Raw genomic sequence first — 17,810 nt, forward strand, 5'->3', positions numbered from 1 at the left:
ATCCAAACATGTCCAAATGTACTCGTTTATGATTTCTCCAACTTCCCTCAAATATTTATTCAGCATCTAACCCACAACAAGGCTGTTTCCCTCCTCTGAATTCCCATCGTCCTCTCCTCATACCTGTCCTAGGAAACTTGCCACAATTTCTCTTGTCATCAAGTTAGTTTTATGTTATCTCAGCATCTCTACAAGAGGGTAAACACCTTCGGGGAATATCTCATGTCCACACTCTCAACCTTCCCACATTTCCTGAGCAGGGGGAATGCATCCTCATGCCAGCGTACCTAGAAAAATTCTGAAATTAATATGCTTTGGATAAATAAGTGAATGGGTAGTTATTTATAGTCAGCCCAATGCGTTGAAGACAAAAATCTTTTTCTATGCTGCTTCTTATTCCAAATAGCACAAACTTCCAGAAGCAACTGCCTAGAATGAATAAGAACACAAGGAGGATTTCAAGTGTAAGAAAGATCTTAATGATTTGGGGGTGAGGGTACAGTAAGAGTAGTTCTCATAAATTGAAAAAGGCTTCAGGCCCCATTTTTCCCCATTCTCTCACCAACCTAGTTGATCCAGTTTAGAAATATCCTGTGGCATCTTCCCAGATATCCCATTTCTGGCAATTATAAGCTCCACTAAATAATATACAACTCAGAGACTAAGCACAACCTTGAGCTTGTGGGAGGGGAGGCTCAGACAATGTCCCTACTGTGTTCCCAGAATCACAGGCAGACAGCTTGGGCATTATATTAGTTTCCTGTTGCTGTTATAATAACTTTCTATAAACTTAAAAGTTTAAAACAACACAGACTTATTATATTAAAGTTCTGGCCTTTGGAGGTTTAAAATTGGTCTCACAAAGCTAAAAATCAAGGTGTAAGTGGGAGTGTGTTCCTTCTGGAAGCTCTAGGGCAGAATTCTTCTTACCTTTACCCATTCCTGAAGGCCACCAGTTTTCCTTGGCTCATGGTCCTATTTTTCCATCTTCAAAGCCAATAATGTCAAGCCAATTTCTTCTCATACTGCCATCTCCCTGGTTCTCCCTTTTCTGCTTCTCTCTTCAGCTTTTAATGACTCTTATGATTGCACTAAACTCACTTGTATAAACCTCCCATCGTAAATATGGTCTTTCCATTTTAAAGTCAGCTAATTAGCAAACTTAACTCATTCACTACCTTAATTGTCTTTGTCCATGTAAACTAACATATTCATAGGTTCCAGGGATTAGGACATGGACATCATCGTGGGCCTTATTCTGACTACAACAGGCATATTGAGTAAGAGAATCAAAGTCTCAAAGTCCTGGGAGGCACCGGCCCAGGATGGAGCTGGCTAAAGAACATTGTCAACAGACAGCCATCGATTGTGCACCAGCACTGCTCTTCATCCACGTGAATCTTACCAGTCTGCCCTGCCTCTAAGGTGGTTCCATTGCTCCTTTCAGGAAATGCTGTGAATTGATGAACTCATTTATAAGAAGGAACTTCACCTGTCTTTTCCATGACATAGGAGGTCCCCAAAGAAGGGATGACATGGAGATGCAGTGGGACAATTTACAATTGGTAAAATTTTAGACTTCATTTGGGATGTTATTTGAATGGTTTTCAAAATACATCATGTACGTGTTCCTCAAAATACCTTTGTAATTAAGCTGAACTTATTACAAAGCAAAAACAGTCTGATCATAAGATCATCCATGTGAGTGAGGAGAATGAGGCAAAACACAAACACACACACACACACACACACACACACACACTTACTTTCTTGTATTGTTCTTCAATGTTAAAAGGACCTTTTTCTCAAAAAGAAACTTAAATAGGAAAACAGTAACTTTTCCATTACAATTTGCTGCTGCCACCCCCTTAGGGGTGCCAGTGAGGGTCGGTTAATGTCCTGTGACAAGCAAGGGTGAGATTCTTTATGGGGTAGTGTTTATCCTCACCATATGTTTTCTAGTGTTGACTAGAGTGTTAATTGATGTTTCAGGAATCAGGAGGAGGAAGATCAAGGGCATCTAGGAGACCTCATCATCTAGTGTCCCCCTACCCTCAATTAGTAGGTTAACACATGTCTAAATGCTCATAATTTGTGCTGATCTACTGCTTAGCCAGCAAATGGGTCCCACTTGGAATGTGCTATATGTCAGCCTTCTGACTTCTATTTTACTTAGGAAAAAAAGAAGGAGGTTCTTTTCTTAATATGGTGGCTGCAAAAATAAAAGAGACTGTGACTACACTAGGATCATGAATGGTTGAAGCTTTAAATGGCAGCCGGCTGTCCCCTTCTCCAGGAAGACCCCACCCCACTGTCCAGCACCAGCTCATTTCCCATTCTTTATCCCACAGTCTCACCTATTCTCTGGGCATGAACAGCTCATTCCTTAGTCTGACAAAGCCCTTCTCCTCTTCCATTTTTTCTTTCCAAGTCCACACAAGATCTACTTCAGCAAGCTCCCTAAATACTTCTTAAATATTCAACCCCACTACAAATAAAGTCATTCAACTTAAAACTACATTGGAAGTGAGAAACTCTAAATGGAAAAGATCCATAACTGATGATGCTCAATCTAAAAAGGTTGCTAACAACATGAACAAGCAGGTGCCACAGTTTGGAGTGTTCGGAACAATTTATCTGAAGGGCAATTTGGACACAATTATCAAGAGTTCTTTAAATGTTCATGTTCTTTGACTCAGTAACTCCTCCTCAGAAATTCATATTGAGGAAATGAAGAGAAATGCCAAAGATTTATGTTCGATGTTTTTCATCCCTAAGTTATTTGATATTGGAACAAAATCTTGGAAAAAATGAATTTCAACAATAGAAATGTAATGATATCAAGTGTTAGAAAAATATTTAACAAAAAGGAAAATGGTAAAAATACAATTTTAAGCAAAAAGCAGGATATATTTTTATTCCCGAATTTGTTTCATATATTGAATTATTCAACATTTTTCCTCATATTTTTTTATTATTGCTATTCTCCCATGTGGGGTATTAATTATGTTAGGGAAGAGATGACACAGCACAAAGTAGAAAACATAGGAGTCAATTTTTGGCTTCAAAAGCCTCAGTCCTGACACAGACAAAATACGAATGGGAAGAGGCACCGAGAAGAAGAGCAGAGGTTCCCCCACATAGCCTGCCCCAAGCTCAGATGGAGTCTCTTGCCTGGAATAAAAGGGGATGTAGGGGATGTGGAGGAGCAGTATATATAACAGGTATGGGTGTGCGTGCATGTGTGTGTGTGTGTGTGTTCGTGTGTGTGTGTGTGTGTTTGTGTGTGTGTGTTCGGGAGAAAGCACAAAGTATAATGATAGGTTGGCAATACTAAGTGCAAAGAGATCCTAAGCCCTTCCTGGGCAGAGCCCTGGGAAATCAACAAAGTGGCACAGAGGAAGAAATGGCCATGTGCTATGTGTAGACAGGTTAATCCTCCAACACACACACACACACACACACACAACTCCCAGTAAAGTATTGAAAGTATTGAATCAGTGTGTCCAGCAATGGCACAGAGTGAGTGTCGCAGCCCAGGGGCCACCAAAACAGCTAAACAATCCTTATATGACTCCTAGAGGAGGAAAGGGGCTGAGAGACCAAAGTCCCAGTGAAGCCTATGATCAGGAATGAGGGGGTCAGGAACGAGGCAAGGTGCAGCAGAAAACTGCATGATGTCTCAGCAGTAGCAACACAGGAACATGACACTCAGAGGACCAGGGATTACTCTCCTGTAAAGCCTTAACAGCCTGAGATCAGAGTTTCCCCCCATTTTGCATATCATTGTCACTGACTCCACCAGAAAATCAGGTTTGAAGCCTCTGACCTATGTCCAGTCAGCTTTCAAATCCCATGCCTGGCCCATTCCATTGACTCTGACTGCCCCACTCAGAGGAAACCCTCCTCCAGTACCACTACTGGATGACGGGGCCCAGGCGTAGGCTCTCCCCATCCAGGCTCTCCACTCCCCCAGGCTGCAGGTAAAGTCATCCTTCTGAAACATCCCACTGCCATGCTCAGAAACCTCCTAGTCCTCAGCCCAGAGCCCAGACTTCGCTCAGCCCTGAGTTCACATGAGAACCAGACCTGCCCAATGCATCGACATAAGTCCCGATTCTCTGCAAAAGAAATTCCATTTTGGCTTCTCTCTTTTCTTGCCTGGAGCATCTTTGTAACTCTAACTTACTCCTCAAAATCCCAAGTCAAGTCCCACTGTATCTAGCGATACATCGCCATCCTTTCAGTTTCTTTCAGCTCTCCCTTCCCTTTGATTCCTATCACATTTGTTATCTAAGCCATCACTTTATCATATGTGGCTGCATAACTGAAGCCTGTTGTGTCTCTACAGCTTAATTGCCCAACGAGGCCAAGCTCCCAGTGGTCAAGAAAAGGTCTCCCCCTTCCAACACTCAGTGATGAAAGCACAGTATGTTCTCTTTAATGCACTCGTGGAACATCAACTCTTTTCTTTTCATTATCATCATGCAGACAGAAAGTTGGGCAGACTGCATAACAGCCATGCGCAGAGTGAGGACCAAGAAAGGATGCCTAACAGAGGGGAGAGTGCTGAATCCTAAACACAAAGCTGAGACCAGTTCAGTGAAAGAATTCACTTAAACTCCACATGTGAGACAACACTGTGGTGAGGCTTACATACCTGAATAGTCCTTGTACCACTAATATGTACCTCAGATCTAAGATGGGAGAGAGGCAAAGTTTTAAAGAAAAAAAATATGAGACCAGGGCTGCTTCATTGAAGCAGTTTAAACTCAATTTACCAAATTACAATGCAAACCAGAAGTCACAGAACAGCTGTGTCTCCAGATCTATCCGTGTGTTGTTGTGACCAAGAGAGCAAGAGCTGGCCCACTACATTTACAACAAAGTATTTAACAAGCAAATATTGAGACCAAGAGAGTAAAAGTACACCTGCCACATCAGAAACATAGATAAGGGACACAAACAGGAAATCCATTCCCTCTCACATATACAAGATCAATAAATAGGAAAATACTCTACCTCATTAGTCGTCAATCAAAAGTCCCCTCTTCCTTAAGCCTTTCCTTTGACCTACGAGTATAAATTTAGCTAATTTTTTTGCGTATGTCTAGTATATGTCAGACATTGGATATGAACCCACCATGAAATACGCTCTTCTAGAATGCTATCCTCATCACCTACTAGGAATGTCGAGGACGGTGGCAGTAGAATGGCTACAATTGCTTCAAACACAAGTCACTCTCTTCTTCCTTCAGGCCTTTCTCTTTTTCTAATTTAAATTCACTACAGCTACCAATACTACAAGGACTGCAGAAGGGATGTTTTTATGAAAGACTAAAAAATTCTCACAAAAACTGTATTTGGCTTTTACTTTTCACCAAAGTGTTAAATTCTAAAAATTGGGACTTGGATACAAATGTACTCAAATTCAGAAGTGAAAATGAGCCATTTATTTTTGCTGCCTGAGTTAAGTGAACCAGAGAGCAATAGACAAACACTCCACAGATGAAAAGTCAATTCACTTAAAAGAATTATTTCCTCTTTAATAAATCATAAAGCTCGACTGTAAGTCACTTTGCACACCCTAGTGCTGCGTGGCCGATAGATGCATAGTAATCATAGCGATGGCGTTCACCCACCAACTCAGGCTGCTGTGCGCACAGAAATGAGGAGGAAGACATGGGGCCAGAGTCTGATCTCAGGTCTCCAATTACAAAAATGTTTCACTTTAATTATATGTTGTTTTACTTGGTTTTTGCTTTTTTCCTCTCTCTCTCTCTCTCTCTCTCTCTCTCTCTCTCTCCCATCAAATAAAACAAATGCTCAGTGTTATTTTATGAGAAGCCCTGAATCTTCTCATAAGGGAAGAACGCATAAGTTCGGCTCCCAGGAGCACTTGCTCACCTCAGATGCTTCTCTCAGCTGCTGGAGAACATGACTGGAATCAAAAGGCCAGCCTGAGGTCTGTGGAGATGGGCTCCCAGCTCCGGCTGTCTTCCAAAAAGAGCAATGTCAACATCAGAAGGTGGGATTTGGCTCTGAAAGAACACCACATTCTGCTAAAGATGTGCACATTTGTGTCTTGGCTGTATGTGATTCCAGGTCTGTTGTTTCTGCTTGGAAAGGGTATTTGGTCAAAAAGAATAATGCAACACATTGAACCAACTCAACTGGGAAATATTCTGGAAAGGGCTCTGGCCTCAGTTTACATAACTGAAGAGAAACTGGAGCCCTCTGCCATTCTCTTCGCATGAGCAGCATACAACAGGCCAATTCAGGGAAAGTAGAAATCAGCTAATCCAATTGCTTGGCATCAAGGAACCTTGGTGTTCAAAGGTAGATGCACCCGGGGCCCTGAACTGACCAAGAACCTGCCATGGTTTGCTATTTTTCAAGCAGCTGAAGCAGTAGAAGCTCATTTCACTTTTCAAAATTGCTTTTTGGTAGTCCTGTTCCAAACAGCATTCACTCCCACCCCACTATCATTCTGCTCCATTTCTACAACCACTGTTTGAACCCTTACCAGGTGGCAGACACTATGCTAGCCATGGCAGAGGCAAAAAGGACAGAGGGCTGCCTTTATGGAGCTCAGTAGGAGAGACAGTTTTACTATTAGGGGCCACCTCTCAGTCTGAAGATTTCTCTATACAGTCATCCCTTTGTCTCATGGGGGATAGTTTCCAGGACTCCTGACAAATACCTACCAAAATCTGAGGATGCTCAAGTCCCATATACAAAATGGCTTAATATTCACATATAACCAGTGTGCATCTTCTTGTATACTTTGAATCATCTCTACATTACTTATTCAACCTAATACAATGTAAGTGCTGTGTAAATAGTTGTTCTATTGTATCGTTTAGGGGAGAAACGACAAGGGGGAAGTCTGAATGTGTGCAGTATGGATGCAATTTTTTAAAAATAACTTCAACGTTAGGTTGGTTGAATCAATGAATACAGAACCCATGAATACCGATGGCCAGCTATAATCCTTTTGTCAGAGAGGGAAAAAAAAACCGACTCTACCACATATGATCTCTTTGGGTGACCAATGAGAATGTTTTATAACCAAGAATGCTGAAGGAAGATCCTTTGTAGGACCTTGCTCCTCTAGTAAAAGGACTACTCCAGGCATTTCCAAGTGAAAAGGAAGATGATCTAATTATGGAAATGACAAGAACATCCAGAGAAAAGTTAAGAGGAAACATATTTAAGGATATTATGGCAAAGGCCCCATCAGAATCAAGTGCCTGTTCACCAGACTACAGAGTTACTTGCAGGCATCCATACCATCTGGTGAGGGGCAACTTCCAGAACCCCTGTAGAGTCCCAGGTGCAAAAGACCTCAGCTCAAACCATCCAAGCGGTGTGTCTCTTTGAGTTAGAGAACTGAACTATCAAACCTTCCCTTCCCCAGGCCCTCTTTCACGAAAATGAAATCATGAGAAAAATGACTCATCATGCCAGGAAAACTTAAGAGAGACCAGAAACTGAAATGAAAGCTGTTTTCTTATAATATATTGTTTTCTATACTTTGTATCCCACAAAATGTACTCAACCCAGGATATGGTGGTCTTGGTGACCCTAGACTTTGAAGTAGATTCTCACCCCCTGCTAACGACCTGCTCAAACTCAGGATACGACTGTCTAGTACCTGTTTGAACCCAGGAACGTGGTCAACTGAATTGTGGTCAACTGAATTGCAAAGCTGATTGCCTTTTTGCTAGCTTCTGTACATGCAAAGATAATAAATGTTTAATACACATTGTGATCCTGCACATCCTTCCCTGGGCTTTCTCAACACCATCCACATCCCTGCCTTTAGCCCCTGCCAGTCTATCTGTCACCACTTCTATGGACGCTTCCATCTTCACCTTTCAGAGTGTGAGCTCCCCAAGGCAAAAGCTGAGCTGAATTCACCTTTGTGAACCCCCCAAAATAGAACCAGAGGTGCTGACTCACAAGTGGATTTTAACCAGCCTTAGCATTTTACCAGGAATCTTGGTAGAATCCACAGAAAGAGAGGCAGCCCTTCCTCTGAGAAGGGCCTCAAGAAAGGGTAGGATGCCACAAGCTCTGAGTCAGAGGGGAGCAAGGGACAGAAGGAACAGGATGCCCCCAAACAACTTTAGTCTGTTACCATGACCAGTGCATAGTTCCCAAAAACCTAGTATAAAATGAAAATACAGGGTTCCTTGTTCAAAAATTATTACAAGTTTCAAGACAGCATTAACAGAAACCAAATGCAGAACCCTCTGAATACGGAGCCTGTGCAGCTTCACTACTCCACGTGCGGGTCCACGAGGCCAGCCTGCTGTCAAATCCTTTGCTTCCCCTGCACAATGCCGTCTGATTGCACCACCACTCGTGCCTGAGCAATTGTGGCTCCAATAAGTGAAAAATAAGAAAGAAAATGAGGTTAATATCCATGACATTTTGTGACCTAGACAAAATCATAGCAATAGAACAGAGCTGCCACCAGGTCCCTGAAGGATCATATTCAGGCAGTAACAAAAGTAATAGATACTAGATAGCTCCTAGATAGCAACCAATATGCAAAGCATTGACTCATTTCCTCCTCAGAATAGCCCCATAAGGAAAGCACTATCCACATCTCCATTCTACAGAAAAGGAAACTGAGGCTTTAAAAGATTAAGTAACTTCTAAAGGTCACACAGGAAGTTGGTAGTAAGACTCACAGGTAGGCCCTTCTGGAAACAAAGTCCATAATTGATATATTTACTATCCCCAAGCCCCTGATGCTGTTGTGGTATAAACTAATCAATAAAATCTGCAAGAATGTAAGTTATAGATTAGTAAAAAATATAAATTATAAATATGATAAGTGAGATAAGACAATTATAAAGCAAGAACTGTCATAGGCCTAAGACTCCATTTTGCTGCCTTCTATATAAAAAAAAATATATATTACAAGAGCTGTTTCTGAGAAACTGAAATGAAAGCTTATAATATATTGTTTTCTGTACTTTGTATCCCACAAAATGTACTCAACCCAGGATATGGTGGTCTTGGTGACCCAAGACTTTGAAGTAGATTCTCGCCTCTGCTGAGGACCTGCTCGAACTCAGGATACAACTGTCTAGCACCTGCTTGAACCCAGGAACGTGGTCAACTGAATTGCAAAGCTGATTGCCTTTTTGCTAGCTTCTGTAGTTGCTTATTTGCTCACTGGAAAATTCCAGTCCTGCTTAGGGCTTGCAGGTCCCGCTTACTATTGTTTTAATTTATGTGTTTGGCTTACTTGCATGATGCTAAGGAAAGCCCCTGAGTTGTGGTTTTTGTTTTTTAAGTTCCCAGGATACAGGCCAGGAAGCTGCCGTGCTCTCACAGAGCTTCAGTCTCTGGATGGGTGACAATGTACTCTGAAGGGCTTCAGTCAGCCATTCACAGGTGAGAGGAAAATCCCTTACAGAGTCGCTTCCTCTGCCTACCAAAGTCTTTTTTCCTTGCCCCTTGTTAACAGAAACCTTCTTGAAGACATAGTCTCCTCCAGGGAGCCTTCCTGGAGATTTTCCTTGTCACCTTGATTCATCCCTCCTCCTCTTCTTCCTGTATAATTTGTTGACCCCTATTGTAGAACTAACCCCTCAACTAAACTATGCATGTTTTTCCCAATCAACAGTGAATCCCTTGAGAGTAAAAACTCTATCTTATTGATTTGTTTTCTCAAGTTTTGATACAAAGACTGACTCACAATAGGTGCTAGAGTGAGTACAAATTTAACTCAGTGGAAAGGAATAGAATGAAATGTAACAATATGCCCTGAATTTATTAGTCTAAGTACTTTCTAGAGTCCCAATGAAAGAGATCTAGGGTGAAGAGTGATTTGAAAAAACTCACATTTCAGTGGCTCTGACCCCTCCCCTCCACATGCACACACACCCCTGTTGGAAAGCAGTAATTTGTTTTTATGTTAGAAAAGTGGATCGAAATCTGTACTTTCTCTTCCTTTCTTAGCTGCAAACAGTTTAAATAAGAACACTCTGGGAAGGGAAAGAATAGACCCAATAACCTTTCCAAAATCTTTTAGTTTTTTGAATAAAAATATTCATTTTAATTCTTAAAAACAACAATTTTAAGATGCTTTGTCTCATGACTGCTTTTAAAGGGAAATCCTTTCATAGAGCAACCCTGCAGGGTTGGCAGTGAAGTAATACCTAGGTCAATAGGGCTCTGCTGCATTCCCTGAGTTCTCTCCCTTTGATAACTGATCACCATCAGTGCCGTCCTGAACCCTCTTCAGCCAGTGCTGGGTTGTTCTGGGTATCACACTGGTGTATTGCCATTCAAGCTGTAATTAAATCTCATCTGTTAAAGAGTCAGTGACCCATCTTGGCAGCCAAAAGGTAACACAGGAAAGTTAATTTCCTAAGGTCCTAGGTTATAAAACCCTGACAATGTGCAGGGGATGCATATCTGAACTGATTTCAAGTGTGTCTGAAATTATACTGGGTGAACAGGAAAAAAAATATGATGTCTTTGATCAATGAGAAAATGTTTAGAAAAATCAAGATAAGCCAACTCATTAAGTCAATTTATCTTGACTTAAATGTTCTATGCTGTTACATTGTCTGGAAGTATGTGAAGTTAATGGGGAAATTATTCATAGGGGAGGAAGTATTTAATAAGCTAGTCTGGATCTAGGAATAGCAGAACTAGAAGCAAGCAAAGACAGCTATAGTCATTTAATACAGTTCTATACTACTGTATTAGTTTCCTATTGCTGATTGTGGTAACAAATTATCACAAACTTGGTGTCTTTAAATAACATAGTGTTGTTTACAGCTCTGCAGGTCAGAAGCCCAACATTGAACTCGCTGGCTAAAATCAAGGTGTTGACAGGGCTGCTTTCCCTTCTGGAGGCTCTGTTGCAGAATCCATTTTCTTGCCCCTTCCAGCTGCTAAAGGAATCCTGTGTTCCTGGTTTGTGGCCCCCATCTTCAATATTTAAAGCCAGCAATTTTGCATTGCTTTGAACATTTTCGGTAGTTACACATTCATCTGACCAAAGCCTGAAATGACCCTGTGTCCCTGAGACTCCATGTGATTAGATTGGACCCACCTGGGTAATCCAGGATAACTTCCCACCTTAGTGTCCTTACCCCAACCCAAGATCTGCAAAGCCCATCTTGCCATGTAAGGTTAACACATCCATGGGGTCTGGGTATGAGAACATGGACATCTTTGGGGCCATTTTTCTACCTCCTTCAAGTCCCAAGGAAGGTGCTCCAGTGATGTGAGGGTAGGATGGGCATCCTCACCATAACTCAGCTTCAGGGACTAAAACTTATTAACATAAGGACTTTTTTCATCATCTAATCTAAATCTCTCTTACTACCATACTTCCAAATTATATCCATCTCATTCTCCAGTCCTACAAATCCCTAGACCAACATTTCATCCCTGAACTCATCAGATTTCAGGACCTTTTTTGCTCTTTTCTGTCTGAGTCTATGACTGATGGGAACTAGGTTGTGCCAAGATATCTGGCCTCTCTTTTCTTTCATTTTTCCCCTTCTGCAAACCACATGCTTCCCATACCTCCCCCTACTTACACCTCCTCCTACGTGAGGCTTCACTGCCCTTTGGTTTCTTGTATCAATACAGACATAAACTCCCTCATCTTGGCTTCCCCCTCCAGGCCCCCCCCCACCAGAGGCAGTGTCCCCTCTGCTCCTGCCCCTGCCCATCTGCATGCCCACACCAGCCTTCCATGCCATTCCCCACAAGGCCAACACCACCTCTTACGGCAACCACAGGTACACAGCCACATCATTGAGTGTACCCTCACTCTAGGTGGTGGGTAGCTTTAAGCACCCAGCTCCACATGCAGCCCTGAGCTGGACAAGTTGGGATAACCTCTTATTCTCACAATTTTTTCATATATATGCATTTTAAGGTCATTCCATTGTCCAAAAGAAAGAAAGAGCATTTAGTATATTAACATAATTATCTTCATTGGAAGTTTACAATAATAAAAGACACAAATCCAACCCATAACACTTGATTGATAGATTTTTTTAATACCAAGATAGAGCTACAACACTATAAATCTGTACATCAAAATGTATTTACCTCACTATAATTGACAGAAATCAATAGAAACACACAAAGCCCTTTGTTGCTCTGCTGAAACATGATCCATTAGAAAAGGTATGTAGATAAATACGTTAATAAAGTAATAGTATAGCTGTCAACAAAGCTCTGACAGAAGAGAGTCCTCACTTATCTGTAATAAGAGATTTTCAAACTTATTTTCTCTCCTTAACAAAGCAGATTTGATTTGCAAATTTTCATTTTCTCCTCATCATTTGCAGCTCCCCAATAAAATATAAGTATTAAAGCTCATTATCTACATAACATTTCTGTTTCTCTGTTAACATGTATATACATAAATTATAAGCTTTTTTTAAACCAAAAAAATATAATCTTTAATTACTTATACTTATGTGGGATGCTCCCCAGACAATTCTCTCTCTCTCTCTCTCTCTCTCTCTCTCTCTCTCTCTCTATTTCCCTCTGCTTCCTTTCTGGAGACAGAAATATACAATGCCATCTCCATCAACAAATTGTCTCTGACTTTTTCCACTGTCTAAAACTGCCAAGTGGCCAAAGTTCCTACCTAGGAGACTCCTCAGGATCTAGGGTCTGGAATGAGAACAGGCCCAGCCAAGGCACAAAGGTGAGAAGAGTGCAGCCCCCAAAGCCCGGGCCTAGGTTGGCCCTGGAGCAGAATTGGAAGTAAATCGATAAAGCGCTCTCTACCTGTGGCTGCTCCCAACAAGGACCTCGAGAACCTGTGTATTCCTACACATGTCTTTGTAGTATTCAAGAAAGGAACAAGTCAGTGATTAGTTTATTATTGATAAATAATGAATACTAGATGCTTCAGGAATAGCTTCTATCAAGGTTTAATGGAGATTTAAAAGAAACAAAAAAATAGGAGAGAAGAAAGCATGGAAAAGAAAAGACATATGTTTTGGGTATCTGCTGTGCCCAGGCTCTCTCTCATAATCCTACTAAGTGTCCTATATTGCCATTGTTATTCTCAACATCACGGAAGGCAAATGAGGGTTGTTTTCAGCATCATGGAAGGCAACTGAGGCTGAGGATGTTCATGCAACTTGCTCATGGTTCAGGGCAATACCTACTCAAAAGTCTACTCCTTTTCAGCAGTTCAAATGGGTAACCATTTAATGTATGTTATTAGCCTTTTCCACACACATCATTTTTGGTGAAGTCTTATCCCAATATACTACCAGTTTCCTGACACAAGAAGTAAGTGTTAATTCTACTACCGGCCTGGACCCTAGAGAATCAACACAGTCCACCAGCATGAAAATATATCACACAGCTGAAAGTCTAAATTGGGCCCTCACCAACTCCTCAAAACTTTTGCAATTCAAAGAATTATCTGCTCACCCATCCCAGTGGAGTCCAGCCAAGTCCCAGCCCCCCAGGGGTTTCTACAGGCTGAGTTCAGTCCCTAGGGCATTATCTGAGGGATTTTAAGGCTTTCTTTCAAAGGTTCAGAGTAGTCTGAATTTTATAGGCTGCAACTTGAGTTGGTTTCCTACATCCATGAGCAGCTGACAGCTGTCAGAGGCAGGTCTCTCCCTCTCGCCACTGGCCAGTCCTGAGGCTCATTCACAGAGACAGGGACAGAGTCCAGACTGACACACTGTTTGGGCCTTTTCCATGAGGTCCTCGCAAACTGGTTTGGCCGCAAACAGCCTCTAAAGTCAACAGAACATGCAGGCTTCTTGAATACCTTTGGATCAACTGACCATGAACCAGACACAAGTCTGGTTAAAAACTCTGCTGTCCCCTTCTGCCGATTGTCTTCTTTCAGTCAAATATAATTTTCTTTATCCACTAACGTCTTTTGAGCTCCTCCCTTGTGCTAACACCTGAGGATGCAGCCCTCTAGGTTAAGTTTCACCTAAACCTGTACTGGTAAAGCAAAAGATGGAAGGAAATATTGTGATTCATTCATTTATTCATTCACTTATTCAATAAAACAGATATTGAATATCTAGTATGAAAAATACAGTGCCAGGCAATGTGGAAAATAAAAGGAGACTCACCAGGTATCCTACCTTCAAAAGGTTATACTTTAATGCCAGAGATAAGCCACAGATCTAATTTTCTCTAAAATGAAGTAAAATGTAATAGATGTAATGAGAAAAGTTCATGTGAAATCACAGGAGCACAGGAGTACAAAGATATTATTTGCATCTGGAATATCAGAGAAACTGTCCAGAGTTTGGGTTTTCTAAAAACAGAGCCTGAGACAAGAATTTTGGTGCAAGTAGTTTTGGCGGGGGGAGAAGGGGATCTCAGGACACGACAAGAATGAAAGTCAAGACCTCAAAGGGAGAAAAACCAATGAAGGATCCTTTAGTGAGCAAGTTACTACGATCAGCAACTGCAAATCAACCACATCAGGCTGAACACGCTTCAGATTCATTGTGAGGACATATGAGGAAGCTGAAGTATTGATCCCACAACTCCACCCCTCAAAATCAAGGATTTCTCCTGGAGCAGGGGCTTAACCACTTACTGTCTCCTCTTGAGAACAGTGCAAGGACTTTCTGTCCCCCAGAATTAATGCTCCACCACATTTCCAAGGCCAGTGAAATGGTATAGAGTCTCTATAGTTGGTAATTTGAAGAGGATTTGAAATTCTAGTTTTAGGAATATAGGTTTTAGGTCCACGGCAGAACAACAGCCAGGGAGTCATACAGTTTCTTACGCCTCAATGAAAAATCAAGCTTTCCCCACCATTCTACTTACTGGCTTTAATAGAAAAAAAAAAAAGTATCTATGTTCCTTAGTATATAGAACTTACACATTCCCCAAAATGGATGCAAAGATGAATTTTCCAATACTGGATCTAGCTTTGCGCAGTGGCAGTATCGTAGCCAATGAGGTTTATCCGAGGCGCGATTATTGCTAATTGAAAACTTTTCCCAATACTGGATCTTATTTTTGATTCAGTATGAGGAAATTCCTCTTTAAAGTCATTTTTACTCTATAAAATAAGTAGTCATTTGGAGTGTGAATTCTTTATATCCAAACTTCCACTACCATCTTATGCATCTCTTGGAAAAATCTTGATATTCTTAGAGTAGAGCATATCCATTTAAAAATGTGTTTATCATTCAGTTCAATTCAATAGTCCTTTATTGAGGGCCTTCAAGGAGAAAAAGTCAGGGACACAGAGGTGAATGAAGCACAGCCTTGTGGTTTTCAAGGAGATGGCTTTTTTTTTTTCTGAATGTTGTAGCAAGGTTTATGTAGTGATTATAGAAAAATGGGAACTTTTCAATGCAATGCTGAAAGGGTCATGAGATAGTAGATTTATGAACTAATAAAAAAATATTGACCTTGATCAATAATTTTAGATGATTTACAAACAATATAAAATCATAAGAACAGGTCCATACTTGTTTTCTTTCATTGAAATTGAAAAAACAGTGTGTCAGATGCACAATCTACTTTTCCCTGTCTCTTTAAACAAATGTTCATAATTTTATTTCTTTGTAAGAATTTCTACTGCCTCTTGAAATTGACTCCACAACTCAAACTTCAGTTGCCCTTCAGATCACCCCATATATTTTTCTAATTATCTCTGAATTTGATCAAATCAAATAGATCAAAATCCATGGGTTCCCAAAGAGAAGTCATTAGAAAAGAAAATAGGAAAACTCAATGGGAATACTTGATAAAATCCCTATCAACACTAGAGAGTCGACCTGGCTGGGGCTCAGCCTCAGCACAGCAAGTTCCCTTGCTGGGACCACTGGCACTCCATTGCAAGCTCCACCCTGCTCCCTGTTCTGAACCTGAGCTGGATGGAAGAGAGAAGTTCTCTTTGTTTATCTTCTCTGCCCTGCATGCATCATTATACAACTTATTTCCCAGAACTAGGTAGTGTTAGCCCTACAGACAGGTGAAACACCTGAGGATTTTACCAAACCACACACAGCAAATCAGTGGTCAAGCCAATACTAATCCTAGGTCCATCTGACTCAGACATAGAAGCCTATGTCTCACACGGCACCATGGTCAGCTGTAGACCCTTACTCTGCTCTGATGCTAAGCATTCATCTTTTCTGAGCCCTCACCTGGTGGTGGCGCCCTGCTGCCTACAGAATGACTATTTATGGGAAATTCAGAACACTGCTACCCAGGACTCCCCTCTTGGGATCTACCTTTCTGCTACTTTATCTGGGATCCCCCTTTCTGACTACATGGCTGGGCTGTCACAGGCTATTTCCTTACTCCATGAATCTCTCATGCACTGGTCAGACCAAACCTCTCCTGATCCCTTGTCGTGAGCAGCACTGTTAATAATTAGTCAGAGGTGGATTATCTTTAAATGCAAGCATATATTCAACCACACCAATCATCAAACATAAATAATTAATGCAAAAAAGTGTTGGGTGTGCTGGATGGAGCATCCCAACTAGCATTCAGTGCACACAAATTAAACACTACAAGCAAATCATACGACAAGCCCCAAAACACCTCCCATGCCACACAACTTCTAAGATGCTCCAAAGACTAAGACTCTAAGATACTCCTAAGACTAAGATGTTCCTTATACCCCTAAAGGTTGAGAGGGAGCAGTTCTCTGACTCTTCTCAGTTCTCCTCAAACTGCCCCATCAGTCTGTAAGACTCTGATCCAGGGCAGCATGAATCTCAAGAAAGAAAAGAAAGCATCCAGACACTAGGATTATCAGGCAATTGTGATAGAACCATGTCCAGGGCTGGGAATATAGCTCAGTTGGTAGAGTGCTTGCCTCACAAGCACATGGCTTTGGGTTCAATCCCCAGCACCACAAAAAAAAAAAAAAAACCATGTCCAAGAGGCCAAGCTAACTTACAAACAAAATAAACATGCTTTTACCCAGAACATTCTAGACCTCTAGTCTTAGATGTTAGAAAAGAATTCAACTTTCTCCAAACTTTGCTTAGAGATTCATGTACTCTGAACAACCAGAGCTACACCAGAACTAGAGAACCAAAGCAATTTCCTTGAATAACACTGAATGACCTATCTAAAGGAATGCCCCACTCCAGGCAGATCCCCCCTGATGTTCAGGCATGCCTAAACTGAAATGAGGACGCTCCAGAGTCTTGGGGGGTGGGGAAGTGTGCCGACTCTCCATGAAAACCACATGCTGTAGGTTCTTGCCCCAATTTAAAAGATGGTTTCTGCTGAAAGCTGGATCATTCCATCTTGGAAAGCACTGTGGCCTCCAATTGTCTTTAAGCCATAGCAAATGTAAGAAAATGGTCTGTTGAGCTGAAGCAATCCTCTAAATACCTCAGAGCATCCGAGTAAAATGTTTCTCTTTAATAGTCAGGTACGAGAGACCAAAGCAGGATGTTCCTTCTCCAGTGTAGTCAGGAATCACACACTTTTTAGTGAATCAAGGAAAACAAAAAGATTCACCCAAAAAGTAGTTCACAGATGATTTTCTCAAAATTGAAGGAAATGATGAGGAAGCTTATGTGGTGCCCAGTCTAGTCATGAACATACTTTAAGTACAAAGTTTCTGCAGTTCAAATAAGTTTATATGCTTTTCCTGATTACCAAAGTAATACATGTCTATCACAGAAAATTAGAAAGGTGTAGGAAGGCACAAAGGTAGAAATTTAAATTGATCATAATCCAGTAATTCAGAGATAACCATTATTACCATTTTAGTGAAAATATTCCAAACATAATTATTTATGTTTGATGATTGGTGTGGTTGAATATATGCTTGCATT

At 41.2% G+C, this 17,810-nt stretch overlaps 2 pseudogenes; both read left to right on the forward strand.

Moving 5' to 3' along the window:
* The window catches only part of LOC107151761, a 128,544-nt pseudogene that overhangs the window by 72,712 nt on the left and 38,022 nt on the right, over window positions 1–17,810 (forward strand).
* Window positions 14,923–15,055, forward strand: LOC125616052 (annotated as a pseudogene).

Source organism: Marmota marmota, unplaced genomic scaffold (assembly GCF_001458135.2).
Source record: "Marmota marmota marmota unplaced genomic scaffold, marMar, whole genome shotgun sequence".
In the NCBI taxonomy this organism is placed as follows: Eukaryota; Metazoa; Chordata; class Mammalia; order Rodentia; family Sciuridae; genus Marmota; species Marmota marmota.